Genomic DNA, 15,028 nt, shown 5'->3' with positions numbered 1-15,028 from the left:
ACAAACAAACAAAAAAGTACTGACAACTGCACCCCACTTTCTGGACATTGCTTCTTTCTAAAAGCCCCTCGGGTGACTCAAATGTGCGGCAAGGGCCAAGAGCCATTGGGCTAGGGCCCTGCTTACCACCATGAGGACTGGGGTTTCATTCTAAGTGTGATGAGAAGTCCTTGGTGGGCAGGAAGGGATGTACTTTTCTAGAAGACCTTCCTCGTGGCTGGGTTGGAACAGATGGAAGGGAGTGAGAGGGGAGGCAGGGAGGCCATGAGGCTGCTGCAATGGTCTAGACAAGGGGCAGCAGTGGCTGACGATGGAGGCAGCCTTGGCCAGGTGTCGTGCTGGACCCCGCTTAACTTCAGGAGGGATGGCACCAGGTTCAAGAGGCCAAGGAAGAGACCTGGAGTCAGGAAACTAAACAGAGTTTTGCCAGGCATGGTGGCTCATGCCTGTAATCCCAACACTTTGGGAGGCCAAGGCGGGTGGATCACCTGAGGTCAGGAATTCGAGACCACCCTGGCCAACATGGTGAAACCCTGTCTCTACCAAAAATACAAAAATTAGCCGGGTGTGGTGGGGCACGCCTGTAGTCCCAGCTACTTGGGAGGCTGAGGCAGGAGGATCGCTTGAACCTGGAAGGCGGAGGTTGCAGTGAGCCGAGATCACGCCACTGCACTCCAGCCTGGGTGACAAGAGACTCAATCTCTAAAAAAGAAAAACAAAAACAAACAAAAACCATACAGTTTATTTGGGGGAACTTACCTACACGGTCCTCCAGTGGCGATGGGCTGGACAGACAAACAACGGCTTGTAAAATGCATGCAGTTTCTATAGTACTTTCACTTAACACCCTTGCTCCGGCAATCCTCATTTCTTAAGTCAGGTGTGTCTGCCATACAGGGTATGCTTAAGTTGTTATTACTGTTAAGTGCATCTGTCATACACCAGGGTCCTCAGATTACCACAAACTCAGTGGCTTAAAACAACACAAATTTAGGCTGGGCACGGTGGCTTAAGCCTGTCATCCGAGCACTTTGGGAGGCTGAGGCGGGTGGATCACTTGAGCTCAGGAGTTTGAGACCAACATAGGAGGACCCCCATCTCTACAGATAATTTTTAAAAATTAGCTAGGTGTGGTGGTGCACACCTGTGGTCCCAGATACTCAGGAGGCTGAGGTGGGAGGATCACCTGAGCCCGGGGACTTGAGGTGGCAGTGACCTGTGATGGCACCGCTGCACTCCAGCCTGGGTGACAGAGCAAGACCCTGTCTCAAAACCAACCAACCAACCAACCAACCAACCAACCAACCAACCACACAACCAACCAACCAACCAACCAACCAACCAATCAACCAACCAACCACACACACATGCACATTTATTCTCCCACAGTTCTGGAGGACAGGAGTCTAAAATCAAGGCATCCACAGGGCTGCACTCCTGGCGGCTTCGGGGAGGTTTCCTTGCCTTTTCCAGTCTCTAGATGCCGGTTATACTCCTTGTCTTGTATCTCCTGCATCTTCAAAGCCCGTCACTTTAACCTTTGGTTTTGTATCATATCGTCTTTTTTTGATTCTCCGGCTTCTCTCTTATATGGACCCTGGTGATTACTTTGGACCCACCTGGATAATCCCGGCTAATCTCCCCAGCTCTCGATCCTTATCTCCATCACCCAGCAGAGTCCCTTTTGCCATGTAAAGTAAGATATCACAGATTCCGAGGATTAGGACGTGGACCTCGTGGTGGGGGCATTACTGTCTCTGACAGTCAGGGTCCCCTCTGGAGTGGTGGAGGGGCCTATGGGTGGGGCCTGGGGCTCCCTTATCTCCCTGGGGGCTCTCAGTGTCTCTCTGACCAGGCGTAGATACCCCCTGGCTTTTTTTGTCTGCTTTTAGATACTGTGCCAGCTGCAAAGGCCAGTGTGTGGGTCCCGCTCCTGTTCCCGAGGGGTCCTCCAGGTGGGCCAGCCTCTCCGTGGTTGCTAGGGTGGCTCACTGCCCCTAGGGTGCACTGGTGTCCACCTGGTCTCCCACTGGAGGGCTTGGTCGACCAGATCACCCACTCCCATTTGCCTGGCATTTTCAGAATGTATTAGTTTTCTGTGGGTGCTGTAATAAATGACTCCACAAATTTAGTGGCTTAAAACAGCATACATGTATTATCTTACAGTTCTGCAGGCCGGAATCCAGGACAGTCTCACCCACCTAAAATCAAGGTGACATGGGGCAGGCGCGGTGGCTCACGCCTGTAATCCCAGCACTTTGGGAGGCTGAGGTGGGCGGATCACTTGAGGCAAGGAGTTCGAGACCAGCCTGGCCAACGTGGTGAAACCCCATCTCTACTAAAAATACAAAAATTAGCCAGGCATGGTGCATGCCTGTAGTCACAGTCACTTGGGAGGCTGAGGCACAAGAATCTCTTGAACCCAGGAGGCAGAGGTTGCAGTGAGCTGAGATCCCGCCTCTGCACTCTAGCCTGGGTGACAGAGCGAGACTCTGTCTTAAATAAATAAATAAATAAATAAAATACAATCAAGGTGTTGGCAGGCTGTGCCTTGTTCTGGAGGCTCTGGGGTGAATGCATTTTTTGCTTATTCTGATTGTTGGCAGAATTCAGTTCCTCCAGATGGTAGGACAGAGGTCCCTGCTTTCTTGCTGGCTGTAAACGAAGGGCTGTTCTTGGCTTCTAGAGGTCACCCTGTTCCTTGGCTTAGGACCCCCCACCCCGTCTTCTCCATCTTCAGAGCCAGCAACAGCAGGCTGAATTTTTCTCACCTGGCTTCTCCCTCTCTTCCTGCAGCTGGGGAAGGTTCTCTGCTATTATGGGCTCATGATGACATTGGGTCCACTTGGATAACGGATCATCTCCCCATTTCAGGGGCTACAACCTCAATTACACCCGCAAAGTCCCTTCTGTTTTGTAAAGTAACATATTTACAGCTTCCAAAGATTAAAGCATGGACGTTTTAGGGGGCTGCTATTCTGCCGAAATGCACCAAATAATAATAAAACAATGACAATGTAATTAACACTTATTAAGACTTTATTACCTGCTGGGCTCTATGCCTGGCTCCTCAGAATCACCTCTGAGGAAGGTTATTATGCCTATTTTAGGAATAGGAAACCGAGGCACAGAGGAAACTGAGGCACAGAGAGGTTAAGGAATGTGACAGGTTGAATTATGCCCCTCCCCCCACCATTCATACGTTGAACTCCTAACCCCCAGTACCTCAGAATGTGACCTTATTTGGAGCGAACGTTTCTATAGATGTAATCAAATTAAAATGAAGTCCTTTGGGTGAGCCCTAATCCAATATGGCGGATGTCCTCCTAAAATGGGGAAATGCAGAAATATAAACCCTTACAGGGAGAATGCCATGTGGATGGGAAGGTGGCATCTACAAGTCAGGGAGACAGGCCGGGCTGTAATCCCAGCACTTTGGGAGGCCAAGGAGGGCAGAGCACTTGAGGTCAGGAGTTTGAGACCAGGCTGACCAACATGGTGAAACCCCTGTCTCTACTAAAAATACAAAATTAGCCAGGCATGGTGGTGCATCCCTGTAATCACAGCTACTTGGGAGGCTGAGGCAGGGGAATTGCTTGAACCCAGGAGGTGGAGGTTGCGGTGAGCCGAGATCACGCCATGCACTCCAGCCTGGGCAACAAGAGCAAAACTCCATCTCAAAAACAAAAGGAGAGAGGCCGGGAACAGATCCTTCCCCCACAGCCCTCAGAAGGAATCAGCCCTACCAACCTCTTAATTTTGGCCCTCCAGCCTCCAGAGCTGTGAGACAGGAACTGTCTGGTGTTCAGGCCACCTATTTGTGGTGCTTTTTATGGCAGTCCTAGCGGACTAATAAGTGTAACTTGTCATTAGTTGTGGCAGCTGGGTTCGAGCCCAGGCAGTCCTCAGTCTTTGGCTCTCTGGCTGTTTTTGTTGTCACGTCTGTCTCCATGTCTCTCCATTTTGGTCTCTTTGTCTCTGATTTACTCTGTTCTGATTTTTTTTTCTCTATCTTTTATGTATTTATTTATTTTGAGACAGGGTCTTGCTCTGTTGCCCAGGTTGGAGTGCAGGGGCGCAATCATAATTCACTGCAGCTTCCACTTGCTGGGTTTAAGCAATCTTCCTGCCTCAGCCTCCTGAGTAGTTGGGATTACAGGCACGCACCACCATGCTTGGTAAATTTCTGTGGTTTTTGTAGAGATGGAGTCTCATTATGTTGCCCTGGCTAGTCTCAAACTTATGACCTCAAGCAATCCTCCTGCCTTGGCCTCCCAAAGCCCTAGGATTATAAATGTAAGCCACCCTGCCTGGCCTCCTTTTTTTTTTTTTTCCTCACTCACTCTCCCCTTCTCTCTCCCGTTGCTTCTGGCTCTCTGGATTTCCGTCCTTCCCCACTTCTGGCCCTCAGCTCCTACTGAGATAGGAACTCCCTCACCTACTCCCTCTCAGCTCCCTCATCCCCCTCCAGCCACTGTTCCTCCCAGGACACCCCTTTGCAATTAAACTGTGGACAGACCAAGGCCCAGATGCCAGCATCCCTGGATGCCCACACCGGCTGTTCTTGGGGCCTTGGCGGCAAGCGAGCAGCCGGCACTGAGGAGAGTGGGCAGAGAGCTACCCTCTCTGAGAGCGGAGGCCTCTGAGCTGCAGGAGGAGCCAAGCTCAGCCCCCACTCACCACTCTGTGGGCTCTCTCCTGCCCCCTCCACCCTGCTGTGCACACAGCCGCCTCGGGCTGAGTGGCCATCAGCCCAGCAGCCCCACCAGGCCTGGCTGGTGCGTGACACTCACAGTGGGCACCAGCAGCTGTGCCGCCCGTGTCGTCCTGCCACACTGACCCTTCTTTTTCTGCTCCTAGTTCCTGGCTTCAAGCTTTTCAGAGCAGTCTTCCTGCCCTCCAGATCCCAGCCTCCATCTTTCTGGGTTCAACCTTTTCCCTTTGTTGCCCCTGCTTCTGGGGTCCCTGTTGCCCTGAGTGGGAAACTCCCCGCTCCCTAAGGTCCGAGGAACCCTGTGGTCTGGCCAGCCCTGGCCCCTGGTTGGGTTGGGGGTGGGGATTGAGATGGAGACAGAATGGAGGAAATTAGGGAAGGCTGCCAGAGGGAATTCTGGGAAACGCTGGGGAACGGACACTTTGGAGAGACTTGTCCAGCCCAGTCCTTTTCCTCTGGGAGCTTCCCCAACATCAGTCATGGCCATGCTGGCAGCCATGTTTTCCTGCAAGGCCATGATCTACCCGGCCATGCTGATTGGCCACTAGAGCTGGACATGTGACCTGAGCTGGGCCAATTGGCTCCTCTGTCCTGGGAGTTTGGAGGACTCTGGGAGGTAGGTTGGCCTCTGCAGGGCTGGTCACAGGGACAAGGGATGGAGTGCTTGAGGGAGGCAGGCGTGTGTTCAGAAGAGCAGAGAGGGGCTGAGATAGCCAGAGAGAGGTTGCCCAGCTCCCATGGCTCCCGTCTCCTGCAGTCCCTGCTGCTGGGTTCAGCGAGATGCCCGTGTATCCTTCTGTGTTAACAAGCATCCATTCTCAAGCTCCTGTGAGTGGGTTCTGTCTTTTGCAGCCACCCAGCCTCCAGATAGCGCTTTTAAGAATGCAAATCAGATCACGGTGCTCGTCTGCTTGATGCCCTCAGTGGCTTCCCAGAGCTGCAGCATTTCTCCTTAAGGCTGCCCCAGAACGAGGCTGAGCAATCCCGCCCTTGCTTCTCCCATTGCCCCAGGACTCGCTCACAACAACCTCTTTGCTGTTTCTCCAGCACTCCAAGTTCTTTCCTGCCCCGGGGCCTTTGGATTTGCTGTGCCTTTTGCCTGGGATGCTCTCCCCGTGGATCTTTTTTTGTTTTTCTTTCTTTCTTTCTTTCTTTTCTGAGACGGAGTCTCGCTCTGTCACCCAGGCTGGAGTGCAGTGGCGCATCTCGGTTCACTGCAAGCTCCGCCTCCGGGTTCACGCCACTCTCCTGCCTCAGCCTCCCGAGTAGCTGGGACTACAGGCGCCCACCACCACTCCTGGCTATTTTTTTTTTTTTGTATTTTTAGTAGAGGCGGGGTTTCTCTGTGTTAGCCTGGATGGTCTTGATCTCCTGATCTTCTGGTCCTCCCTCCTTGGCCTCCCAAAGTGCTGGGATTACAGGCGGGAGCCACCATGCCTGGCCTCTTTTTTTCTTTTTAATTTGTTTTGAGACATGATCTTGCTCTGTCACAGGCTAGAGTGCATTGGTACACTGCGAATACAGCTCACTCCAGCCCCCACCTCCTGGGCTCAAGCCATCCCCCTCCCTTAGCCTCCTGAGTAGCTGGGACTACAGGCATATGTCACCATGCTTGGCTAATTTTTAAAATTTTTGTAGAGATGGGATCTTGCCATGTTGCCCAGGCTAGTCTTGAACTCCTGGGCTCAAACGATCCTCTCACGTTGGTCTCCCACAGTGCTGGGATTATAGGCGTGAGCCACGGTGTCTGGCCACCCCCTGGATCTTTACATGGCCAGCTTGTCTCATCAGGTTTGAGCTGGAATGTTCTCTCTTGGAGAAAAGGCCCTGATCAGCCCATCAGAGAAGCCTCGCTCACCCTGTTATTCCATCACAGCATCCTGTTTTATTTTATTCAGGGCACATGTCACCATCTGTTGTTTATTTATTTGTTGACTTGTTTACATCTGTTTCTCCTGCTGGAATGAAAACATCACGTCTTGCGCACCATTGAATCCTCAGTGCTTCCAACACAGCCTGGCACGTAGTAGGTGCTTAATGAGTATTTGTTGATTGAATGCAAAAATGAGGCAAGATGGCCCAGAGTTAGACTGCCAGGAGTTTGGCCGGGTTTGCTGGAACAGAGTTAAAAGACCCATCTCGTTCTCCCCACACAGGAACCCCACTCTTGCCTATACATAGGCTGCTCTGCCCTTGTAGATGATAGTTCTGAAGGTTGCCAAGCAGCGGGTGGAGACCAGGCTGCCAGGCTGCAGAAAGTGGTGATCGTAGCAGAGGTGACTCAGTTCTGCCTGGGCCAACCTTGGGCCCCCTTCTGGGCTGATACATACTCTATCTACTGGGCCAGTGTCTGTTCTTTCTCTAGAGGGCCACAAAATGATCTTTCCAGGAGGAGCCCCGTTTATCCTACAGCCCTTCAGTAAGGGACTATGATTCACATCCCCCGAGATCGGAGGCTTTGACCTGGGAGAGGGCCTCTGGTCTAAAAACAAGCCCTGTTTTGGGTAAGCTGGTGGAGGAGACGATTTCACGTGTGGGTGAATTGCCTTTCGTCTGCCTTTCTCTGATTTGTTTTTGAAAATTCATTGTATTTATTAGATACGCCATCATACAATGGTCCCTTGACATATTTCATGCTGTAAAGAGACAGCCCCTGCCATCAAGCTGTACGCTGTAGCTGACAACACCGGGTGTCTCGTGCACACTCACGCACACACTTCCACGTGGGCACACGCTGTTGTCAAGCACACAGACGTCACAGGCTGGTGGGAGCAGCCCTGGGGTTGAAAGACCCAGGCTGGCGTTGGCTGTACCTCTCCTCCCCTTCCTGGAAAAATGATGGCAATTCTGCACTGTCTGTGTGAATTGGGGAAGAGGCAGCATGGACAGATAAAGTCCAGGATTCCAGTCGCCTCCCTGGCCAAACAGAAATGGCTAACCAGCCACTGGTTTTGAGGGATGGGAGTTCAGCAAACTTTTCTTTTCCTTTCTTGTCCGCTGGTGGAGCTGCTAATGAGTAGAACAAAGCCCACAGAGGGAGGGGGAAGCAGAAAGCCTGAGCAATCCACTCCCTGAATAATCAGCCCTGAATAATTGAGAATTGACTTGTAATTGCAATTGTCTCAGCGTGGAGATGCTGACGCTGGAAGACGAGGAACAAGCAAGAAGAATGGTGGGGTTTGGAAGGAGGGTGTTGACTCTGGATTGGTTCCTGGCAAAGCAATGGGGGGTCAAGGGGAAATTTTTTATTACAATTTTAAACTACAAGGGCAAAGGGCTAACACTGTTGGGGGAAGGTTGTAGGAGGAGGAGAGGTGAGATGTATCCAGGAAGGAGCAGTATTTCTTTCTAGACTGTAAACAACTGCCAAATAACCCCAGAAATGACACTTTGAGAACGTCTGTGGGAAGCTTAGAGAGCTGGTTGTCCAGCAAGAGGTATTGATTTTGTTCAAGCTTCATCTGGTGCTCACTTAAAAAAATAGATTTCATTTCCCCTCTTGCACCAGTCCGGAGGGGAAAATCAGCACGTAACATCTGCCTCATGTCATCGTTTAGATGCTTATGAATAAACGGATTCTGGCAGGACTAAGCAATAGATAGTAAAATGCAAGACCCAGCCAACTCCTGATGAGCTCCTCGTGGATTATCTGCTGGGGGATTGTCCAGAGGAAATGTCCCATTCCAGGGTGGAGTCCTTCTCGCCATGCAGCAAGGTCCTCGGCTTCACTCTCTGAGGTGGCCTAACTTTTTATTTTTACTTTTATTATTTTTAGAATTATTTGGTAGAGACGAGGTCTCACTATGTTGCTCAGGCTGGTCTCAGAATCCTGGGCTCAAGCGATCCTCCCACCTTGGCCTCCCAAAGTGCTGGGATTAAAGGCATGAGCCACTGCGCCCCACTGTGGCCTAACTTTTGAGTGCACAGAATGTCAGATGTGAGCAAGTAATGGTTAAGGGCTGGGTCTATGCAGGCAGACAGATCTCAGGTTGAACTCGTCTCTTACACACAGTAGCTAAAATGACTTGGGCAGTGTCTCCATTCCTCTGAACCTCTGTTTCTTCCACTGTATGATGAGGAAGATGATGATTGCAGCTGTGATTCTATGTTTATCAGTAGCCTTGAGTTCCTCTGCATTTCCCAGCATCCTTTGCACTTGGAATGGCCATGTGACTAGTCTGGCCAATGGGCTGAGGTGGACAAATATACTGTGTGTCCTCCCTCTACTTTCTCTCCCTCGTCTGTGGTGCAGCTACACCATAGAAGGAGCCTGGATCCCTGATTCACTGCATGGATATGAGTCACTCAGGAGAAGCAGCTAAGAAAGAACCTTTAAGATTTTGAGGTGTTTGTAACAGCAGCTAGTATTAACGACCCAAACAAATACAGTAGTACTCCCTTGAGAGGTATTGTGAACAATTAAGTTAGGGAGCCAGAGCTTATAAGAGCTTAGCTAAGTGCCTGGCATATAGAAAATGTTTGACAAATATTAGGTATGAGTATTTATTTATGCAGCAAATATTTATAGAGTTCCCATGATGGGCCAGGCATGTGGAATAACAACAGATGCATAAAATCATATTTTGGATTATGTATTAAATAGTGCACTCCACGGTAAAATAGAAAGAATTTGGTCATTCATTCCATCAGTGATTATTATTATTATTGTTATTTTTGTTTTGAGACAGAGTCTTGCTCTGTGGCCCAGGCTGGAGTGCAGTGGTGCGATCTCAGCTCACTGCAACCCTTGAAGCCGCCCAGGTTCGAGTGATTCTCGTGCCTCAGCCTCCTGAGTAGCTGGCATTACAGGCATGCACCACCACACACAACTAATTTTTGTGTTTTTAGTAGAGATGGGGTTTCACCATGTTGGCCAGGCTGGTCTTGAACTCCTACCCTCAAGTGATCTACCTGCCTTGGCCTCCTAAAGTGCTGGGATTACAGGTGTGAGCCACCGTGCCTGGCCCAATCATTGATTATTAAATATTAAACCCTATTACGCTCTAGGCATTGTGATGAATGGTGGGGACGTGTGGTTGAATATGTCCGTTTTCACTCTTAAATTGCTTGCAGGCTACTGAGAGATGTATAAGTAAACATAAATTCAAATGCCAAGTGACACGTGTCATATAGGGGGACTTTTTAAAAGTGCTGGCTGTGTCATTAACTCTGGGGGAAATCAGAGAGGGCTTCACGGAGGAAGGGGCTTTTGAGTTCAGCCTTGAACGTCTGAGTAGCATTTGGGCAGATGAGAAAGCATTTCAGGTGGAGGGACTGGTCCACAGTCATGAAGTCTTGGGTTTTTTTTAAAAAAATATTTATTGATTTATTTTTTAGAAACAAGGTTTCACTCTGTTGCTCAGGCTGGAGGGCAGTGGCGCGATCACAGCTCACTGCAATGTTGAACTGGGCTTAAATGATCCTCCTGCCTCAGCCTCCCGAGTAGCTGGGACTAGAGGTTCATGCCATCATGCCCAGCTAATTTTTTAATTTTTGTAGAGATGGGGTCTTACTATGTTGCCCAGGCTGACCTTGAGCTCCTGGCCTCAAGCAATCCTCCTGCCTTGACTTCCCAAAATGCTGGGATTACAGGCGGGAGCTACCGTGCCTGGTGAGGTCTTGTGTTTGATGAGATGTGACAAATGCTTTGGTAGCTGGGGATATAGGGTATCTATGCTAGGTAGAATAATGTCGCCCACTCCAAAGATGTCCACATCAGTGCTTGCTCTGGCAGCACATACACTAAAATTGGAATGATATAGAGAAAATTAGCATGGCCTCTGCACAAGGATAACACACAAATTCATGAAGCGTTCCATATTTTTCCATTATTCTAAGTGAAGTAACTCCGGAATAGAAAACCAGACTCTATGTTCTTACTTATAAATGGGAGCTAAGTTATGGGTATGCAAAGCACGTAGAGTGGTACGGTGGACATGAAAGACTCAGAAGTGGGGAGGGGCCAGGCTCGGTGGCTCACACCTGTAATCCCAGCACTATGGTGGCCGAGGTGGGTGAATTACCTGAGGTCAGGAGTTCAAGACCAACGAGGCCAACATGGTGAAACCCCGTCTCTACTAAAAATACAAAAAGCTAGGAGTGGTGCCGCATGCCTGTAATCTCAGTTACTTGGGAGGCCGAGTCAGGAGAATTGCTTGAAGCTGGGATGGGGAGGTTACAGTGAGCCAAGATCGTGCCACTGCACTGCAGCCTGGGTAGCAGAGTGAGACTCTATCTCAAAAAAAAAAAAAAAAAAAAAAAAAAAAGAAGAGTGGAGAGGGTGGGAGGGAGGTGAGGGATGAAAAACTACATATTGGGTACGATGGACACTGCTTGGGTAATGGGGGCGCCAAAATCTGAGTCTTCACCACTACACAATTCACCCATGTAACCAAAAACCACTTGTACCCCTAAAGCACTGAAATAAAACAATATAAATAATAACAATAAAAATAAATAAAATAAACAGTAGAAACAAGCAAAGATGTCCACAGCACAAACTTTGTAACCCAGCCCGTGACTGTGTTAGCTTACATGGTGCAAAGGGACTTTCTCAGATGTGATTACATTAAGGATTTTGAGATGGGAGGTTATCCTGGAGTATCCAAATGGGTCTGACCTCATTCCATGAGTCCTTAAAAGTGGAGAACCGTGGTGGCGGGTGCCTGTAATCCCAGCTACTTGGGAGGCTGAGGCAGGAGAATTGCTTGAACCCAGGGGGCAGAGGTTGCAGTGAGCCGAGATCGCACCACTGCACTCCAGCCTGGGTGAACAGAGCAAGACTCTGTCTCAAAAAAAAAAAAAAAAAAAAAGTGGAGAACACTTCCCAGCTATAGGCAGAGGGAGAGGTGTGTCTGTGAAAGAAGGGAGATTTGACATGGCTGGTTTCGAACATTGGGAACCACGAGTCAAAGCATGTGGACATCCAGGAGAAGGTGGAAGAGGCAAGGACATGCCATCTTCCCTGGAGCCTCCTCTAGGGGATGTGGCTGGGCCTACACCTTGATTTTAGCCTAGTGAGAACCATGGTGGACTCCTGACCTATAGAATTGTAAAATAAGGCCAGGCGTGGTGGCTCATGCCTGGAATCCCAGCACTTTGGGAGGCCGAGGTGGGTGGATCACCTGAAGTCAGAAGTTCGAGACCAGCCTGGCCAACATGACGGAACCCTCTCTGTACTAAAAAATACAAAAATTGGCCAAGTGTGGTGGCACATGCCTGTAATCTCAGCTACTCAGGAGGCTGAGGCAGGAGAACCGATTGAGCCTGGGAGGCAGAGTCTGCAGTGAGCCGAGATCGCGCCAATGCACAGAGTGAGACACTGTCTAAAAAATAAAAAAGAAAAAGAAAAAGGCAAAAGATTTATAAGGTAAAGATTTTGTATTGTTTCAGCCATTATGTTTTGTTTGTGTTAATTCGTTACAGCAGCAATGGAAAATGAATAGAGCATCTGATGGAGAATATCAAGAGACCACACTAGACAAAAGGGCCAGGCAGAGTTGTATAGACTTATTCTGGATGAGCAGTGGGTCTCAAACTTCAGTGAGGTCCCCACTTTTCCATGTACTATTAATATTCTTCATGAATATTAATTAAAATTATATTCTGAGAGAGAGAGAGAGTAGCCTTGTTCATTTTAAGGGGCATGATCCTTCCATAAGTTGAATGTATGTTTCTTATTTAATTAATGGAAATTTAGGTTATTTCCAGTCCTTTGCTATTAAAATAAGGTTGCAATGAATGATCTTGACCTTGTGTAATTTTGCACACATGTAAGATGAGTTCCAAGAAATGGAATTGTTGGGTTACAGAGAAAATGCATCTTTAGGAGTCCATATTTTTTATAAGTGTTTGAGGGCACAATTCTGGTGAGAGCTAAAGGCAATTGGAGGTTCCTGAGCAGAATTCAGATACAGGTTCTGCAAGTATCCTGTGGCTGATGGTGTGGAGGCAAGGAGGCCAGAGGAGAGGCTGAGGCAATGGACCTAGAGAGAAATGAGTGTGAGTGACAGAGAGAGAGAGAGGGCGCTGTTTAGGACTGGGTTGGTATGGGTGAGAGTAAGTTGATTTTCTTGTGTGTGTTTTTACTTAAAGAAAAGTTGTTTTTTCTTTTTTTAGATTGCAGCCTTTGTTGAATAATCTCTAGTCTTTGGAATACCATGATTTTGGTTTTCTCAGAATAAGTAAAACAATGTTGCCGAGGCTGCTCTCAAACTCCTGGGCTCAAGCAATCCTCCCATCTTGGCCTCCCACAGTGCTAGGATTACAGGTGTGAGCCACTGTGCCTGGCTGTGTGTGTGTGTGTGTGTGTCCGTGTGTGTGTGTGTGTGTTTTAATCAGTACAGGAACTTCCTAAGACCTGAGAAGTCCTTCTTCAATGGCCTGGGTTTGAGAGCCTACTGGGGTCAGGTGCGGTGGTGCGCACCTGTAATCCCAGCTACTTGGGAGGCTGAGGTGGGAGAATTGATTGAGGCCAGGAGTTCAAGAGCCATTGGGACTGGTGTCCCTCACGACAAGTGAGGCCCACTTTGTGTTCACATGTCAGGCCTAAATTCCACTCTCCATTCTCTTCTGCCTGGCCCTTTTAACCTTGGGGGAGATAATTATCTTTGTGGTTTTGCAGGGGATGGGGATAGAAGTGTGTCCCTGCGATCTTTAAACAAGATCTTTCTGATATTAGATTTCTTCTAAGAAATACGTGGTGACTACAGTTCTTCCTGCCTCTGACTTCCCGATTTTTGGTGCTTATATGATTTTTACAGCATTGAGGTGTTCCGACTACAATATCTCCAGTTGCTTCATTTTGGTTATGTGTTTACATAGATTCTTTACCCACCGTGGGGTTTTATTATGACTTCTCCATTCTTGGGCTTATTTTGATTCTTCCTTGGTGAGCTGTATTTCAATGTCAGCTAGCTTTTTCAAGAATGGCTCATGGATACTATATTCTCCAAGGGCGTTCATGTCTGAGAATGTCTGCCTGCTGCCTTTACACTTGAACGTGCAGTTCATCTTTTTGCAGCCTTGCTGGGATTATGTTCATGAGTCTCCCCTGAGGAGAGCCCTGGGCCTGTTTCTCCCATTCTTCTCGAGGTTGAGTTGAGACTTAGTGCTGCTTGGGATGCCTGGTGGTCACCTGAACTTGGGGATGCTGTAGGAAGATCATGAACAGAAAATAACACAATTTGGAGGGAGAAACTTTGGCTGCCAATTTCAGGGCAGCTGGCCAGAAGATTATCTCTCTTCCCTCGTATGTTTGGGATATTTCTAACTCTAAAAATATCCATGGCAGCTGTGTACAGCTGCACAGGCTGTGCACTGCACAATTCGGGGAATGTTGTTCCTGTAAACCACAATGTGAATGGTGCTCCATTATGTGCAATGTGGTGGCCCTGTGACCTCTCAGCCTGGAGTGGGCCTAGAAGCAGAGAATTATTTTATCTCAGTGTTTCCAGACTTTGGCTATTTTCATATCACCTTTTAAAATTTATTTCTAGACACATATTCATCTTCTACTATGTTTTTTTTATTGACTCACAGTCTTCTTACAAAAATGAATGTAAAAGGGGAACTTTAGATCAAAATTGGGAGTGGAAAGCCAGTAAAACCCACAAAAATAGAAGAAATATATATGTGCACGTGTGCTTGTGCATGTGTGCACATGTGAGCATAAAAGAAAAATAATGCCATCAAACTCTAGCTGGATATTGTGGTCTTTTTTTCTTTTTGAAACAGGAAGTATTAGGAAGTATTATCAGCAAGAGTTAGAGCAATGTTAAAGACAGACTTGCACAAAACTGACGTTTTCTTTTGGAAGTCATCTGAAGAGTTGGAAAGGAATTAGAGGGAGAATTGTTCCCTATGACACAATTCAGTGTAGTTTAACGCCACATCCATCCACCATTCTGAACCCCCCTGAGGGACCTGAGAAAACACTGGCCCAGCCCCATCCTCCATCAGCTGCTTGAATATCTTGGCAACATCTCCCCTTGGTGGTTCAAGCCTTTCTCCTATCCTCATGTTACAGTCTCGCCAATGCACCACAATGTAGCGGTTGTAGCAGTCTCTCATGAGGTATCACCTGGAGTTTTTTGTCTCACAACTAAGAAAATTAAGGAGCATGGACACAAAGGATGATGAGATTGGAGGAAAAGTTTAACAAGCAAAAGAAGAAAGCTCTCCTGTGCAGAGTGGGGGCCTGGAAGAGGGTTGTCATTTTTACAGTTGAATGCAAAGGCTTTTATAAGAAATGGATGAGGCCTGGGTGTCTCATTTGCATAAGGCATGAATTTCTGGTAGCTCCACCCTGTCCTC

At 48.3% G+C, this 15,028-nt stretch overlaps 1 protein-coding gene and 1 non-coding gene across 3 annotated transcripts in view; both read left to right on the top strand.

Annotated features, from left to right (window-relative positions):
- The window catches only part of GSG1L (GSG1 like), a 270,500-nt gene that overhangs the window by 54,033 nt on the left and 201,439 nt on the right, over positions 1–15,028 (top strand). The gene's annotated exons all lie outside the window — the stretch shown is intronic.
- On the top strand, positions 10,433–10,539 carry LOC116471992 (U6 spliceosomal RNA). The gene has a single exon (XR_004248920.1). It is a non-coding gene; the product is annotated as a U6 spliceosomal RNA (small nuclear RNA).

Source organism: Hylobates moloch, unplaced genomic scaffold (genome assembly GCF_009828535.3).
Source record: "Hylobates moloch isolate HMO894 unplaced genomic scaffold, HMol_V3 SCAFFOLD_6, whole genome shotgun sequence".
In the NCBI taxonomy this organism is placed as follows: Eukaryota; Metazoa; Chordata; class Mammalia; order Primates; family Hylobatidae; genus Hylobates; species Hylobates moloch.
The sequence above is the reverse complement of the archived record's forward strand: the minus strand, read 5'-3'. Positions and strand labels throughout refer to the sequence as shown.